We start from the raw sequence: 18766 nt of genomic DNA, 5'->3' as shown, positions 1-18766 counted from the left end.
TTTAACTTAAGTGTAATCACAGTACATGTGTGGTCCCAATATTTCTGGGATAAATTCTTCTAGGGCTGCATCAGAGCTGTGTCAGGGTACATTACTTCTCTTTCAGGGAACCCTACCAGCTGCCATCTGTCGTCACCACAATGCTATTAACCTAGCTTTTCTCTTTCTTTTCTCTCTCTCTCTCTCTCTCTCTCTCTCTCTCTCTCTCTCTCTCTCTCTCCCCCCCCCCCCCACACACACTTTCTTGCAAATCTCAGTGTTATTACGTTTCTGCAAAATGAAAGAAAAGGACTATTCATGTCTGGTGGCTTGCTTTTATTGAAGTCAGTCACGTTCCTTGTGTTTGGTTCCATGACACAACTGAGTTTGTTCCTGCGTTGTTGGCTATAAAGCATTCCCTTTGCATCTTTCGCATTGTCGTTAGGTCTTCACAATGTCAGGGTTGGGGAGGGAAACCCCTCTCAAAGTGTTTTACGAGTGGCATCCTGAGCAATGATGAGAGCAATCGCCACTCTGCACTGGGGCTTGCCTGCAATTTCTTGGACTTCTCTGCACCAGCTTTACAGGATCAAAGCAGAATCGTGAGACCGGATCTATTTCTGGCAGGAATGGCACCGGAATCCTTGATGGCTTGCATTGTTCTAGGATTGTGATTGCATCCTTCTTCAGCAAAGCCTGGAGTATTCCGGTGCAGATTACATTGTCACGTAAGTGATTGCTTCACCATAAACCAGGGTAGGGAACCTATGAAATTTCAGATGTTGTTTGACTGCATCTTCCATCATTCCTGTCCATTCCCTTCTGAAAACAATATCAAGGAACATTAAAACTGTATCCCCAGTCCCAAACCCTCCATCTTTGCAGGACCCAGCTCTCGCAGAAGCCTGTGTGCAGACTATTGTGTAGGTTTCCCCAGTGCAGTGGGGGGATGCCCAGGGGAAGCCACACAACCTAGATGCCAGGGATCAGAGGCAGCTTTAAGAGAGTATGACCGGTGAGTCGCACCAGGCACAGAGCTTCTGGGGCACTGGAGCAGACTCCACCAGTGTGGTGGAGAGCCAGTGTGGTGTAGTGATTAAGAGCGGTGGACTCGTAATCTGGTGAACTGGGTTCGCATCTCCGCTCCTCCACATGCAGCTGCTGGGTGACCTTGGGCCAGTCACACTTCTCTGAAGTCTCTCAGCCCCACTCACCTCACAGAGTGTTTGTTGTGGGGGAGGAAGGGAAAGGAGAATGTTAGCCGCTTTGAGACTCCTTTGGGTAGTGATAAAGTGGGATATCAAATCCAAACTCTTCTTCTTCTTCTATTCCAATGGAAGACAAGAGGCAGGAGGGCATTGCCAAAGCATGCACTCAGAGGAGATTTGCACCAAGCAGTAGCAGAACAAATGGATGAATGGACAGCCACTTTTTGTTTTTCTTTTTTGCTGGACCACCAGAGAACAATGCATTGTTAAACTTTACTTTGCTATTAGGACCTTCCAGTTTTGGCTATTTCCAATTGCTTGCCGTAACAATTCCCTAATGACAAAGGTATATTTTTGGTATGCCATAACTCTGAAATACTAAAATTATACTGCCTCTCATATGTATTGCCTCGTAAATACAGCATTCCATTTTTGTGCACGCTGAAATGGGTGTTTCATAAAGCATCATAAACAATTTAATTTGTAATGAAATAAACCCACCAAATTACCTTGGATTTAAAGTCTGAGTCTGTAGCTGCAGGGGGAAGGAGATTTGCAAATCTCCCCTTACATTTGGGGCTAGCAATCTCAAAGCTGGAATAGCTAGATGATTCCACTCACCTGAGGGTCACAGCAGAAAACCAAGTTTTAGATTTTATCTGTTTCCTTAGGTGCTTTTCTGTTTTCTGGAGGCTAAAAATGAAAATTATCAGTATAGATCAAATGCTTGGAATGCAGAAGGTGTCAGGCTGAATCCCTGGTAAATCTCCAGGTTCCATCCATCACATTTCCAGGTAGGGCTGGAACAGAACCCGGCCTAGAACCCTGGAGAGCTGCTGCCAGTCAGTGTAGGTAGTGCTAAGCTAGATGGGTCAATGCTGACTCAGTATGAGGCAGCATTCTATGTTTCTATGCTCAACAACAGCTATATTTCAGTTAGTATTTTAGGGAGTAATCATATTGTTACCAAAGCCATGTGCCTGCCCCTCTCTCTGCCAAGCGGTGGCAAGAGCCCATGGCAGCAGTTCTCAACTTGTGGGTCCCCAGATGTTGTTGGACTACAACTCCCATCATCCCTAGCTAGCAAGGCCAGAGCTGAAGGATGATGGGAGTTGTAGTCCAACAACATCTAGGGACCCACAGGTTGAGAACCGCTGGCCCAATTAATCAAAACCCTGGCATTTGTTAATTTATAGGATTCAGGGGGATTCTCCTCCATTAAATCTGTAACAGTATTCAGTTTGGGAAGGTGGCTCTGAGAGGACAGTAGGATGCAGCCGATCTCCCTTTGCACTGGCGGGGAGGTAGAGAGGAAGGAAGGAAGGAAGGAAGGAAGGAAGGGAGGAAGGAAGGAAGGGCAGTTGGGGGAGGGAGCCCCACTGATCCTCAGGACCCTATGCTCTCTTGCTCCCCTCGGGACCTAAAACTATGCCAACCCTGAAGTTGCTGTAGTTAATTCCCTTCCTTTGGCCACAATGGGAGGGGGCAAACAATAAACCAGCTGCCATCCTAACCTAGACACTATTTGCCAGCAGATCTCTGGGTGCAGTGGAAACTCTTCCATAACCCACCCCACCCAAGGAAGGTAGGAGTTCTCTGTTAATTATACATCTGCATTTAAATTGACACATTGTGTGGTGCCATTCCGTATTTCGTCTCCCAAGGTGGATCATCACAAATGACATCTATTTATCAGCCTATTTATTTCAAGATGTGTATACCCTTTTAAAAAACAACAACACAACACTAATAGCAGCCTAGAAACGAAAAGGGAGGGGCAAGCCAATAAAATGGTAATGAAAGAGATAAAACCATTAAAAGCAAGCCATCTGGAGACTAACAGCACAATCCTATACATGTCTGCTCTCTAGTCTATCTTAAAAAAAAAAAAATACTACCTGGCTGTCTTAAAAGCAGGTGCCATTGATTTCAACAGTTAAGACAGACAAGAAGACAAAATAGTAGTGACTTCGTCTGTCTTAAAAAACTGCATTCTGTCCACACATACAGGTTGCTCAGTCTTCCAAGCTAAGCATGATATCAATGGCATTCAAATGCCAAACTACACACACCCACACCCCGGCATTTAAACAAGATTTATGGTACCTCTTCCATGGAAAACATGGTAAGTAAAAGAAAGATACCTGTTTGCAATATCCAAATGATCACTTTGCCTCATTAAGGCTCCATCTGGAATAACCACAAACACACCTAGATTATATCATCCTTTGTTGCCTGTGGAAAGTAGTGGGAAGGTAGACCCCAACCTTTTTCTCTCATCAATTTTTCCTGTTCAGACAATCCCCAAATGGTCCTGTATCAAGAAGCTGTATCACCTGACTATCCCAGGCTATTATCACTCCTTTGTCAACTTCCAGAAGTATGGATAAGTATTGCCATAAAGCAGGGATTCCCAAAATGTGGTCTGCAGACAACCAGTGGCTCATAATCTTCATTCCGATGGTCTGAGGCACATCTGGGAAGGACAGCAGAAGCAGCTGTGAAAAAAGGGGTCCAGTGGAAGGGGCCCTAGAACCCAGTAGTCCACCTGGCAGGTAAGCAGGACGGGCACGACAGGTACATCCATCACATTAAATATTTATGTTATTTTTAAATTTTATTTATATGGAGTTGGATTGCAATCCAATATATAAGAAATAAGAGAAGCAATAAAAATTCAATTAAATATATAGAGCATCTAGCACAGTGCTAGTAATTCATCAACTTGCTGAAGGTATTTTTTGTTAAAGTTCAGTGTTTTTCTAGAAGGGAAAAAAATCAAGCAAAGGCTAGGTACTTGTTCCTCCTTTTTTTGGTAGAATTCCTGCTTCATGCTAGGAGTTTAAATGGTAAGACTTTTTGCAAGATTGAAAGTGAATGGGTTGCATTTCAGCTGGCTGAAGGTCTTTTTGTTAAAGCTCAACCGTCTTTTAGAAGTTGACTTTATTCTATAAATATCTACTCTAAGTTTGTCATCTAACCCTAATGAATTATTATGCTGATGCCCTTTGAGAAGTCTCCTCTCTCTCTCTCTCTCTCTCTCTCTCTCTCTCTCTCTCTGTGTGTGTGTGTGTGTGTGTGTTGAATCAACATAGCTGCCTACATTCTAGAACACTTCTTGGGATTGTGGGTCATGATGAGCTGCTGAAGTTCAAAATTCACTACTACACCACGGATTGCAACATATCCAAGAATATATCTGATTTCTGGATTGTGGAGACACAAGGATTCTGTGAGGTATTCTGAATCAGAGTGAAGCCTATACTGTACATTTTAACTCTTTCTCCTTATCAGAACTCCATAAATGCATGTCTGAGCTCAGCAATGTAAATTCCAAATTACTCCTGTTTGAATTTCACCATCAGACTCCCCATCTGTTCTCATTTCATTTTCAGACTTTCCATCTGCTTTTGCCCAGCCCTTTCCAACACAATGCCTTGCAAGACGGCATGGCTTTCCCAGGCCCGTCTTTCTTGCAAATTTTATAGTACATAAGAAACAATAAAAATGTATGTTTTATACATGTTAGCCCTGTTAATTAATTCCATAGCACACGTTGTTTCTAAAATGATATTGTCCAGAAAGTCCACATGGCAACATTTTACAGCTCTTTAATGCCAGGTGGATTGTAAGAGTTCTGACATTAGCACTAATGTGTTTTGCGTCGATGCGCAGTGCTTGGGAAATACATATTCTAGAGAAAGGGGATTAAAACACTGCATTCCTACAATGCAGGGACTGTTTCTTTTATTGGAACTTACAAGGAGCTTAAATATTTCATTTGTATGACAAACGCTCACTCACCGCTAAGCCGTCCTTTAGGATCATTCTATGGCAGGAGGCACAGGCAAACTGAAATATAACCCATGAAAGCCATTTCACTGATTCATTTATGTCCAAAAACACAATACACCTGGAGGTTCTCCTGTACAAGTCTCCCTGAAATTAATGCAAGTTGTACAAGAGTACACTACTGCATCAGGGCAAGCTAGTAAAAGGTAAAGGTAAAGGATCCCTGGATGGTTAAATCCAATCTAACTTGACTATGGGATACGGTGCTCATCTTGCTTCAGGCTGAGGGAGCTGGCGTTTGTCCACAGACAGCTTTCTGGGTCATGTCACCATCATGACTAAATGGGTTTTGGTGCAACGGGACACCATGACGAGTGCCAGAGTGCATTTGTTATGTACTGAAGTTCTCACCCTGGGCCAGCAGGGGGATACTGTAGATAGTTCAAGTCCACATATGCAAATAAGGGATCGAAAGTGACATTCAGTGATTGGATAGTTACAGAAAGTTGTTACAGTTACGTTGTACTGGAGCTCTATATAAGCAGGCTGGCTGAACCCTTCAGTTCAGTTCTGTTCTGGCCTCTGAATAAACAAGAGCTGTTTGAAGAATCGCTGTGTCGTCTGATATGTTCACCCACAACTTAACAGCATTGAAACACCGTTTAGCTTCCCATCACAGCGGTAGCTATTTATCTACTCGCGTTAGTGTGCTTGCAAACTGTTAGGTTGGCAGGAGGTGGGACAGAGCAACAGGAGCTCACCCCGTCGCAGGGATTTGAACCGCTGACCTTCCAATCAGCAAGCCAAGAGGTTCAGTGGTTTAGACCACAGTGCCACCCTCAAGCTAGTGGACTATATTTCAATGGGATTTGAACAGGAAGACACAAGATTAACAAAAGCTGTGCACCGTATTTGCCTGAAGCCTGAAGCCCAGGCCAAATCAGGTTGATTCAGGTGTGGGGGAGATCTGGGCTTTGACTAAATTGGATAGAAACAGCCCTGGATCTCTATGCTCAGGCCACCCATAGCGATCCAGAACTGTCAGGGGACATTGGGCAGGAAAGCTGCAGGGATCTGCTTTGCCAGAGTTTTCCCTACAGCGGACATGCTGCAGAAGCAGAAACCCACAGAACTGAATCCTCTACTACTCACTGGTTGGTAAACAGAGGATTTGATCCTGTGGGGTACCAGATGCTCCATCACAATGCCTTTCCTACAGGGAAGGTATTTGCGAAGGAGCCCTCCACAAAATCCCAACTCCCCTGCCAGGCCTCTTCCCAAGGTCTGGTTGCCACAACAACCTCCCAGGCCTACTTCCACCAGCCACCACTGGGCTGCAGGGGACTGTCCACATCAGAGGTGCCAGGTCCTGACAGGGGTGAAGTGAGCAAGGTGCCTTAGCCTGGGACTTGCTGCAGAGTGAGTGCACAGATGGAGAATAGCCTGGGCAGTTGCCGTGGCAATGGAGCTTAGGGAATAGGCTGAGGTGATATTTGGCAGCGAGGTATTTGAAGAGTGAGAGTTTGGGTTCAGTCCTTTGGAGGATGCCATGGTCTGAACCCCCCCCCCCACCTGCTCTCAGTCAAGAGGAAGGGAGGGGAAGCAAGGTCTTCTTCCCCCACCCATATGTGTATTTATTATCCATACTAAAGTCCTACATATGTGTGCTGGTAGTCCCTGTGAAAATAATAAAGTGTTAGAAAGCATGATGGCAATGCAGGAAGCACTAATAGTCTCCAAAGGCCTGAATTAAACAAAAAAGGTTTTAACAAGTACCAAAAGTCCCTTGTCTGGTTTCTAAGGGAAGGTGGTTCCATTGGTTGGGTGCAAGAACGGAGAAGGCTTTTGCTCCTGTTCTACCATGAGATGGGCATCTGCGGACTGCAATATAAGCAGGACAATTTTATCATGATTTTCATTCTCGTTGCTTTTGCTTTGAGGATTTATCTCACCATGTTGGGATTAGCTACACCAAAACCTCACTCCTGCAGTCTAGGACTCTCAACTCTTTCGACACCCCAGAGAATAACTTGTAAATTCTGCACACCACCAACTCAAAAAAAATTGTTTCTGTGATATTAAATTGTGGCAAGTTCACAACCGCCCATTGACCGTTGCATCAAGTCGTTGCTTGGCTGTATAAAACAGCCACCATTGATTAATCACTGTAGACAGCACTTCCATATAAACCCAATATCAACTCAAACACAATTCTTTTCAGTAGAAACAGTTAATGCGTTTGACATTCGTCAAGTGCTGAGTAATTAAGTGATGAGAGTTCAAGGGAGGTACATCCATTTGTGAGCCAGCCCTTAGCACAATCTGCTTGGCAACTAATTTCTGTCATCTACCCTGTTCGTGCTGAATCAGTTTGTGCTCCCTCGCCTCAGCTAGCTCTAATGATCATGTCATCAACTTGTAGTAGAATTATAAATGTGCCAATTCTTATCTTCCTAGCTAGGTGGTGGTTAGAATTTAAGGGTGGTATATCAGGGGTCATCCTATCTAAGTTAGAAAGCAATGGTTGATAGAGATAGACACAGTCTGATCAATAGTTGCAACTGACATTGAACACTGATTTTGCGAAGCTGGTATATTATAGATCCCTGAAAGTTAAGAGAACTACAATATTGCCAAATCAAATTGTTTTGCCATATAATTTTTACTTTCTCAGCACTGAACTAGGATTGTTCTGTGTTGTTTTTCTGCAAGTCCAGAATGAGACCTCCTGATCACTCTTGCATTTCCTATACTCCGTATTAGTTCTGTACTATTAAGAAGATAAATCTGATTAAATGCATCCATTTAAGAAATGTGTGGTCTGCAGCTTTTAAACCTGTGTTCAATAGCCAGGAATTGAACAGTCTGGAATTCATTATCTAAATTGCTTGATGAAATGCTTACTTATGAACTTTGCCTCCCAAGATTTATTGGTAGATCACAAGAACTTCACCAACCTCAAATGTTACAGTCTCTGAAATTATTGTATACATGGGTTATTTGGGTTGGGTACCTCCCCCCCCATCCCAACTTGTTTTATTGTTTTGGGACCTGGTGGCAGCCCATACTGGGGAATGGGGAGTTCCATTTCAGGACATCCTCTCTGCCAAGAAATCAGTACTGGTTGTCATCTTCTCTCAGCCATAGAACCACCTTCAGCCTCCAAGTTTCTGGGAGATGCACCACAGCATAAATGTCCACAAAAGCCCTTCATGCTGCCTATTAAAATCCTTTTGGCTAAAGGGGGACAGAGAAATACCTAGTAGATTCGCAATGTAATATTATGAGAGTGGATCATTTTGGTAAAGCTCAACTATGGTAAGGATGGACAAATCTGTCACTTTTGGTTTCTCTCAAAGTCTCATCATTCCAACTTTGAATTCAGTTCTCCATACTTCTGCAGCAATTTTGCAGGTGGTTTTTTTGTTTTAATCTGCAGCAAGTTTGCAGGTCCTCATGAAAAGTAATCAGCATTTTAATTTCTCCCATTAAAAACCACATTTTTGTATGCAGTTTCGTCCTACCCATTTTTGCCGGCACCCCGACAGACAGCCAAAGTCAACTTGCTCCCATATCAGATCACCAGAGATAGACCCATGCTGTTAGCTTTCAAAACCCAAACTCAGCAGTATCACATCTCTGTGACTTTCCTCATCTCTCTCTCAAACTGGAGTCTGTTGTCCTTTTTCACACAAAGTTACCTCTTGTACCCACCCTGCCTCTGGCTAGAGAGGGGGATCCAGAGAAATCTTCTGGCCATCACCTCAGGTGGTATCCAGCTAAACAGTTCTACTAGCACAAGGAGTTTTAGCTGCAGTGGCACTTCCATATTCTCTCCTCTCTGAGTGCATATCCACTTGGTTTTCCCTTAAATCTGATTTGAAGGATTGGGGGAACCTGTGGGACAAATTCAGGGGGCACATGGGAATGCACAGAAAGAGGAGGGAAGTTCCATTAGAAAGCTAAATCTCCTTGCACTGGTGGAACCTTTTTAGTTGAGTACTACTCCTAGCCTGGGTGACCTATGTCCACTTGGGCTACACAGTTTTTGGCCTTGTCTACTACTGACATAGTGAGAGATTTTACTTTCTTGGGCTCCATGATTACTGCAGATGGTGACAGGAGCCGCGAAATTAAAAGACGCCTGCTTCTTGGGAGAAAAACAATGACAAACCTAGACAGCATCTTAAAAAGCAGAGACATCACCTTGCCAACAAAGGTCCGTATAGTTAAAGCTATGGTTTCCCCAGTAGTGATGTATGGAAGTAAGAGCTGGACCATAAAGAAGGCTGATCGCCGAAGAGAATTATGGTGCTGGAGGAGACTCTTGAGAGTCTCATGGACTGCAAGAAGATCAAACCGATCCATTCTGAAGGAAATCAACCCTGAGTGCTCACTGGAAGGACAGATTGTGAAGCTGAGGCTCCAATACTTTGGCCACCTCATGAGAAGAGAAGACTTCCTGGAAAAGACCCTGATGTTGGGAAAGATGGAGGGCACAAGGAGAAGGGGGCGACAGAGGACGAGATGGTTGGACAGTGTTCTCAAAGCTACCAGCATGAGTTTGACCAAACTGCGGGAGGCAGTGGAAGACTGGAGTGCCTGACGTGCTCTGGTCCATGGGGTCACGAAGAGTCGGACACGACTAAACAACTAAACAATAACAGCAACAACTACTGACATGTGGCACCCAGAGGGCACGTCAAGGGCGAATGTAGCCCTCAGGCCAAAGATTCTCCAGTCAAGAGGCCCTGAGATATTACAAATACCAAATGGTCAGTTTTGTCCTAATATGTGGAATTGCAGCAGGAAATATCATACTCACAGCTCTGCCCTGTACTGTGAGAAAACATCAGCATTTTTTTCCTGATAGAGGTAGCCAAGATCCTGTCAACTGAGGTTGTGATTAAATCTGTCCTTGGGCCAAAAGGTTTCTGGATATTCTCAAAGTAATTTATTTGATGCTACTATCTCTCTTCCCTACTACGGGAATGTCCGCAGTCTGAAACCCAGAAGAGCTGCTGCCAGTCAGTGTCAACGATGCCAAACTAGATGGAGTTCCCCGTGTTTCTATTATTCCTGCAGTGCATAGTAGCATGTGTGGCAATATCTCAAGCAAGATAATCTGTTAACATATATGAGGTTATGACTACAGCGCTGAGCACAGAAAATAATGAATTGCTTCTGTCAGCATAGATCTCAGTCTCCCCATAAAGCCCCAGTTCCTATCTGTTTGTTCATATACCACTAATGCTTGCCCATTTTTAACACTGCAACCCAAACTTAGAATCATAGAATTGCAGATTTGGAAGGGACTCTGAGGATCATCTGCAATGCAGGACTATGTTTGGGTGTAATCTTCGATACCTCCCTCTCTATGGAGGCGCAGATTACAGCTATAACAAAGGCGGCATTTTTTCATCTCCGCCAAGCTAAGCAGTTGGCTCCGTATCTCTCTCGCCCTGACCTAGCCACTGTGATCCACACGACGGTCACCTCCAGACTGGATTATTGTAACTCGCTTTACGTGGGGCTGCCCTTGAGACTGACCCAGAAACTCCAGCGGGTGCAGAATGCCACGGCGAGACTCCTTATGGGGTCTTCGCTGCGAGATCACATTCATCCGGTACTATACCAGCTGCACTGGCTCCCGGTGGAGTACAGGATCAGGTTTAAGGTGCTGGTTTTAACCTTTAAAGCCCTATATGGCCTAGGACCCTCGTACCTACGGGACCGCCTCTCCTGGTATGCCCCACAGAGGAACCTACGGTCTGCAAATAAAAATATCCTGAAGGTCCCAGGCCACAGAGAGGTTAGGCTGGCCTCAACTAGAGCCAGGGCTTTCTCGGCTGCGGCTCCAATCTGGTGGAATGCTCTGTCACAAGAGACTAGGGCCCTGCGGGACCTGACATCTTTCCACAGGGCCTGCAAGACAGAGTTGTTCCACCAGGCCTTTGGTTAGGGCGCAGCCTGACCCCCTCCTCTGGCAACCTGCACAGAATTTTGCTTAACGGTTGCCATCAATTTGATTTTAATTAATTTTTATAATGAAATGTTTTTAAAATGTTGGATTATTTGATTGTTTGATTATTTGATTGTTGTTAGCCGCCCTGAGCCCGGCTTCGGCTGGGGAGGGCGGGATATAAATAAAATTTATTATTATTATTATTATTATTATTATTATTATTATTATGCCACTGTCCCATCTAGGGATTGAACCTAGTATTATCAGCACTACACTCTGACCAATTGAGCTATCCTAACCACTGAAATGATGTCACTGATTGAATCCTACCGTTTATTTCAATGACAGAATTTGAGTTATCAACCGACAAGCTTTTTAAATGTAAAATTATTTACCACCTTTATCGTACAGAGAGCAGGAATGCTATCGCGACAATGAAGGGACCTTGCGCCACAGATTGTGCCACTTCACACAGAGAAGTGACATAAATGTCCACAACCGTGGCTTATGTCACAATAAATCTGTTTTAAGTCTTTAAAGTTCCACAAGACACTTTCTTCTTGGCATGACTAAGATTCCAATGGTTTCTTCATTGTATGTTTGTTTATGGTTAATATCTGATTATGTTTCCGTTTCCATTTCCATTCCCCACCAAATTTTGCTAGAGAAGGGAAGGGAAGAGCCACAGATCAGTGGTAGAGCATCCAGGTTCTGTGGGTAGAGTTGGCAAAGATTCTTGCTGCTGCCAGTCAGAGCAAATGCTAGATAGACCAATGGTCTGAATTCATACAAAGTAGCCTGGGGCTTGCCGATCAGAAGGTCGGTGGTTTGAATCCCGTGACGGGGTGAGCTCCTGTTGCTCGGTCCCTGCTCCTGCCAACCTAGCAGTTCGAAAGCACGTCAAAGTGCAAGTAGATAAATAGGTACCGCTCCAGCGGGAAGGTAAACGGCGTTTCTGTGCGCTGCTCTGGTTCTCCAGAAGCAGCTTAGTGATGCTGGCCACATGACCCAGAAGCTGTACGCCGGCTCCCTCGGCCAATAAAGTGAGATGAGCGCCGCAACCCCAGAGTCGGCCACGACTGGACCGAATGGTCAGGGGTCCCTTTACCTTTAGCCTTCTGTGTAGAGGTAATCTCTAGCTCATGAGTAGGGTGTGTCAGTGCAAGAGGTTCATTCCCCTTCAACTCCAAGTAAATGGTTTTAGGTAAGCAAACTGGGGGAAACTCCCACTTAGGCCCTGTGATGTAAAGTTATTTGTTATACTGCTGCTTCAATTTTAGGGGCGCTGTGTCCAGTGGAAGCAGTGAGTCATGTGGTTGTTCGCAACAGACTGTTCTAGACCATTCACAATAAAGTTGTTCCACTGTTAAAAACAACCATTTGGGCCTGGCGTCTTCTCCGAAATAACCTGACAGGCCCTATAGGGCTGCTGCCAATCAAAGTCAGCAACACAACATCTGATGGACCAGTGATCTGACTCTAAGAGGAATCTCTCCTTCCAGCAGAGAAGGGGGAGAGGTTCTTTAAAGGCCTCTCCTCTTTCTCTGCCTTCGTTTTCTCACCACCAGCTGGAGCATACACAGCCTGCCTGAGCCTTTCTGCGCTTCTCTTATAAAAGAAAACAAGTGTGTTGGTAAAGCAACGAAATCTTGCAAAAAAGGTTGGCCTTCTGGATGTGTAGGAAGGACCCTGGTATTTATATGTAGGCCACAGCATCTCAAATATCACAGAGGAAATTGAAATCTTCGAAAGCATATTTACCTAGCAACAACATGGCCCCCAAATAGTAGGTCTGTAACCTACAGTCAGCCTGGACCTGGTGTTTAAAAACCATGTGGGAGGATAAGATGTCAGAAGAAAACTGAGTCCAGATGTTTATAGCAAACAAAAAAGAAATGCTGGATTTGGATGGCAAACCAGCAAAAGAAGAATGTGAAAAGTCAACAGACATCTTTGTTTACCAGCATTTTATATGCAGCCCATATAGATCTTCCCCACTAAACATATTGCAGTTAACAGGCAGTTGCTAATAAAAGCAACCATTTCAGGGTTATGTCATCTTCCCTTCTCAATTGTGTCTGCATCCTTGGGAGTATACAGGAAGGAGAATGGGAAGCTGCTTAATACGAAGTCAGACCACTGCTCCATCCAGTAATGGTGACACTGGCTGGCAGTGGCTCTCCAGGGTTTCACCTTTGGTGGTGACACCACCAAGAGGGCCCTGTCAATGGTAGGGCCTGAAATGGTTTGTATTGGGGAGGTGCTGTTATAGGTACTTGGGTCCCAAGTCATTTAGGGCTTTGTACTCTGCCTTCACTTAGTCATACTGGCCACATGACCCGGAAAAACTGTCTGCGGAAGCGGACAAACGCCGGCTCCCTCGGGCCTGTAAAGCAAGATGAGCACTGCAAACCCAGAGTCATTCGCGACTGGACTTAACTGTCAGGGGTACCTTTACCTTTATGCTGGTATTTGTATTTGGCCCGTTGGCTCACATGTAGGGCAAAATGATGCAGTTGATCCCTTGGTGACAGAAATCAGGTGACTGATGGAAGAATATTGGCTTTCCCAAAACTGGACCATATTCAGACATTCTGAATTACGGAGAAATGCACAATCTTACTAGAGGAGGCTTACTAGTTAGAACAAGATAGTAGTCACACTTTCCTCCAGGCAATTGACTGATCAGGGAAATAGAATAATCCAATCAAGTTCACAATTTTCCTAGGGGGAAGAACATAATATAGCCAAACACATATTTTTGGGGGGTTTTGTGTGCAGAGAAAGAATAGAATGAAATCACAATTTTCATCACTTACAACTGTAACAGGCTTTTAAGAGCGATCAAACTCCTGTTTAGCCACCATGAGAAACACTTTAAAATATTAGTTCCATCTGGAACATAAGCAAAAATTCTGCGTGCTCATTATGCTAGTTAGACAATGTGACCCTTTCTTGCTGATAAAATGGAATTTTGATACACTTGAAAATGTGATCTTCATGCTGGCTGCCAAGAGTTAGACATTTCTGTCCTTCATATGGGTAAAAAAAACCAAAAAAACCTGTGACTCTTGTTTTATTCACTAGTTTAAACAAATGACACCAAACATGTTCATTTGGTAACATTCTGGGACAAAGGAACAGCCAAAGAAACAGTTAAGCATTTTAAACAAGTTAAAACATACAGTCAATATGTTTCAAAAACATACGTTGCATTTTTAAATTGTCTACATATGCATCAGATATCAGCCAATGGAATTGAGATCTAGGGTACAATCCTAGGCATTACTCAGAAGTAATGAGGGGTTTGCAATCTCAAAAAACCTGAAATAATAACCCAAACATATTGTCTATAACTTTTGCATCCTTTGGTTCTGTACAAAACTAGCATAAACACACCCTGGCTTTTAAAATTCCAAATGGAGTGGTGAAAACTCTTCAACCCTTGTAATCCTGAAAGAGAACCTTGCAAGACATGACTCCTTGGAAGACTTGACCATTTTGAGAATCTTTGGAGGACCGAGACTGTCTAAGAATTTGCATTGACTTCCAGCTCACTGACGGCTCACAGGCTTATGGCTCTCAGGTTTCATCTTGGAATAAGACGCATCTGTTCCATGAGGTAGAACACCAAGAATTAATGTGTTTTCTAGCTTTCGTCTCTGTGAGCTGAATAGCTCAGAGCAGATTTTTGGATTGTTTCTTCTCTCTTTTTCCTGTGTCAAAGGAAAACAGGTTCTTTGTTATTGACTTGTATAGCATAGGCATAATTAATGTAGCCTTTAATGAGATGAATAATAAGCAATGAGTTTGTGCAATCAGTAATATGAATGTAATAAATATTATTACATAATACATATGTAATGAGTTTATCCATGTTACTGATGACACACAGAAAACTCACTTCAAGTTCCTCTTGGAGAACGCAAAGTGTAAATTTTTATATATTTATTGTCTTATCACATTTACATACCACTTGATTGTAAAAATAACACCCTCAAAGTGGTTGTGGTTGTTTTATACAGGAGCATTGGTGTCGGAGCCGGCTGGCTCCGACACATTGGTCCATGTAGTCCAGTAGAGTCTATGCCAGGAATGGGGGACCTCTAGCCTTCCAGAAGTTACCAGACTCCAACTCCCATCGGTCCCAGCCAACAGGGCCAATGGTCAGGGCTGATGGGAGCTGTAGTCTAATAACATCTGGAAGGCCACAGGTTCCGTGTACATGTACGTTAGCTCTCTTCTCTTTGTGTATCACTGTCACACATACCTTTGCAACCTCTAGATTCAATTGCTATAACCTTCCTGTTAAATAAAGGCCATAAATGACCATTTGTCTAGATAGATAGAATTACACCAGCAGGAAGAAAGCTTCACTGGCTGCCAATTATTTTCTGGCTTGAGTTTAAAGTGCTGGTACTGACCTTTAAAACCCTACACTAGGAATACAGATGGACAAATCTGTCGATTTTTTATTTTCTCGGTTCTCCCTTTCCCCCTACTCTTGTACTTCGTATTTCCACATCAGTTTGTGATGTAATAATAATAATAATAATAATAATAATAATAATAAATAAATAAATAATAATAATAATAATAATAATAAGACTGGGCTCAGGGCGGCTAACACCAGGTATAAAAACAATTGATTAAAATACAACTTAAAAACAAGATTGAAATACAACATTAAAATGCAGCCCCATTTCAGTAGAAACTCAAATCAAACCCCTTTTGGGGATGAAAACGTCAAATCTTCACCAAGGCCAACTATGTAGCATTGTATTGCACATTTATTCGAATATAAACGTTTTTGTAGATTTATGCCATTATCTGCCAGCAATTTCCTTCTATATTCTACATAGGCTCTGTGTGCAAAAGAATAAAGAAGCACAGGAAATAACATCAGAAATGGCAATATTCATAAACTTGTGGGAGAATGTTCCCTAAGAAGGTAAGAAGAGTCTTGCCAGAACATGCAGCATTCTGTTCTCACAGGGGCCAGCCGGGTTCTGCTTGGAAGCCCTGACCGCAACAGGGCTCTCCCAAGTTGTGATTCCCAGCAACAGGCATTCAGAGATATATTGCCTCCAAAAGTGGTGGTAGCCATTGATAGCTTTCTCCTCTGTGAATATGTTGTTTCCCTTTGAAAAGGCATCTAGTGGTGTTTATGGAGGAAAGAAAAATTCTTTACGTTCTTCCTTATAATTTAGACATTGTCCCAAGCCTCTTTCAACACCCATCCGACCCCAAATTAAAACTAACCAACTCTTTCGCATCTTCCTTACTTGCCTCTCAAGCTTAATTTTGGCCTTCTACACCCAGACAGTTTTTGCCCTCAGTTCTTTAGGTAAAGGTAAAGGGACCCCTGACCATTAGGTCCAGTCGTGACCAACTCTGGGGTTGCGGCGCTCATCTCGCTTTATTGGCTGAGGGAGCCAGCGTACAGCTTCCGGTTCATGTGGCCAGCATGACTAAGCCGCTTCTGGCGAACCAGAGCAACGCACGGAAACGCCGTTTACCTTACCTATTTATCTACTTGCACTTTGATGTGCTTTCGAACTGCTAGGTTGGCAGGAGCCAGGACCAAGCAACGGGAGCTCAGCCCGTCGTGGGGATTTGAACCGCCGACCTTCTGATCAGCAAGTCCTAGACTCTGTGGTTTAACCCACAGCGCCACCCGCGTCCCTCCCTCAGTTCTTTAGTTAGTCATTATATAATCATTTAGTTATGCACCTCAGTGGCAACTGGTTCACAGGGTAAATAGGGCATTGCCCCAACAACCTCAGTCATCCCCCACCCGCCTGACTTCTTACTTACAACCAGTCCAGGGGGTAGCACTGGCTGTCATCTTCCTCCTTAGTCTCAGTGTTCTCCTTGTAGAACCCAGCAGGGAGGAAGACAAGAGATAAAACTAGAATGAGTTGGCTCTGACTCTGCTTGTCATTCTCTGGCGCCATCTACTGTTGGCCTCCCTGCCAATCTCAACAGGGCACTGGTCACCACTGCAGTACACCATTTCCCACAAAGGTCAACCGCTTATGAACTAGTGGGGTTCCCATCACAAATTCATTCTTAGGTAACAGTTCCCCAGTAAATAGTAATTGCTCATTTTGTTTGATGAGTGTAGTTGTCTGCTATAGTCTTAAGAAATGCCACTTTGTGCCTGCCAATAACATATGCTTCTTAGCAAAATCACATGCATGAAGGAGAAGAGAGTATGTTTCAACTTAGGGTCAAAATGGGTGTATATGAGTATGGTGGGGTTTTTTAACCCTCTTGTGAGGTCGGGCACTGACCTCAGCAATACTTTGCAAGCTTCTGAACTACAAAGCTTGCTTTTCACTCCTCCAGTTTTTAACAGGCTCCCCCCCCCCCAAGGTGTCCATGTACACACAAGCACATACACACAAATAAGGGATGTTTCAACTTGCACAGCTTAAAAAAAAAAAAAAAGCATTGAGGGTCACTGAAACCAAGAATGTCTCCTGCACTATAAAATGGAATTATTTATGACTATGTCCTGCTAGAAATGCAAAAGCTTGCGAGCGAATGTGAATTATCATAAAGAATGTGAAGGCGTTTGCCAGAACTCACAAGAAACCAAGGAGTGAAAGAATCTGCCTGAATTTTCTCATGGTTTCCTTCATTCTTCTGCCAGTGTCTTGCATCACACGCTCACACTGAGCAGATGTCTGATCCTATTAACTGCTTCACGAGGGCACAACCGGACATGGCACCCTTGAGCCTCCTTTTCCCGCTTCTCTGTAACACTTTATGAAGCTCGCTACATGCTTTGATTGACATGATATCATTGCCCTGTGGGTTTCGTCACCAGTAGTGGACAGTGGTATGGGGAAAGGAAGAGGGAACAGCAGTGATGATCTATTACACAGTGAGTTTCTCTAGATGTTTGAGGAGTCGTCTCGGAGGTGTTGGCTTCCAGCACCTGGCCAATTGGCAGACCAATTCTGCATTACAAAGATGTCTGCACCCGTGACACAAAGGCTGGCAACATCAAGAAGAAGAGTTTGGATTTGATATCCCGCTCTATCACTACCCGAAGGAGTCTCAAAGCGGCTAACATTCTCCTTTCTCTTCCTCCCCCACAACAAACACTCTGTGAGGTGAGTGGGGCTGAGAGACTTCAGAGAAGTGTGACTAGCCCAAGGTCACCCAGCAGCTGCATGTGGAGGAGCGAAGACGCGAACCCGGTTCCCCAGATTACGAGACTACCACTCTTAACCACTACACCACACAGGGATGTAGGAATCCATCACAGAGGACTGCTATGCCTGGAGACAGGTTGTGTATCCAGAAATGCCCAGAGGAGAAATGACTGCTGGGAGGAGCTCAGAGAGAAGAAACACCACAGACACTGCAACCAGAGGCGCCATCTTCTCAAGATGATTGGGGAGGGGGCCCTAATGCAACATCCTGATATCACCCGTGCAACATCGTGAGGGGCCAGGGGGCGGAGCTGAATGCCCTTAGAACATTGAGGGGGCCTGGCACCCTCAAAAAACAAAACTGGGCGGGGGAGCCCAAAGTGTGATTATAAATGTTAATTTCATTAATATATACATTTTTATATGAGTGAAAGTAACAAAAAAGGCATTGTAATAGGGGAAATATGGGCATCCATAATAGAAATTTAAGGTCATTTAATATCTGAGCCATTATGGAGAAATAAAAGTGGCAGCCCTAAAGAAATGCCTGCAAAGAGGAGTTCCACTGAAGTCAGAGAAAAGGTACCACCTCCATGAATTGAACAAATGAGTATAAATGGCAGTAATTTAAATTGTATGCATATTTTGGACATGTG

The 18766-nt window shown here is 43.9% G+C and overlaps 1 long non-coding RNA gene across 1 annotated transcript; it reads right to left on the bottom strand.

The window, feature by feature from the left end:
• Positions 1–310: 310 nt before the first annotated feature.
• On the bottom strand, positions 311–11410 carry LOC308476579. The gene is made up of 3 exons (XR_013985975.1): positions 11343–11410; positions 1809–1873; positions 311–801 (listed from the first exon to the last, which is right to left on the bottom strand). It is a non-coding gene; the product is annotated as an uncharacterized lncRNA (long non-coding RNA).
• Positions 11411–18766: the final 7356 nt, after the last annotated feature.

Source organism: Podarcis pityusensis (assembly GCF_964106645.2).
Source record: "Podarcis pityusensis genome assembly, chromosome: 4".
Lineage (NCBI taxonomy): Eukaryota > Metazoa > Chordata > Lepidosauria > Squamata > Lacertidae > Podarcis > Podarcis pityusensis.
This window is presented reverse-complemented; position numbering and strand designations above follow the sequence as displayed.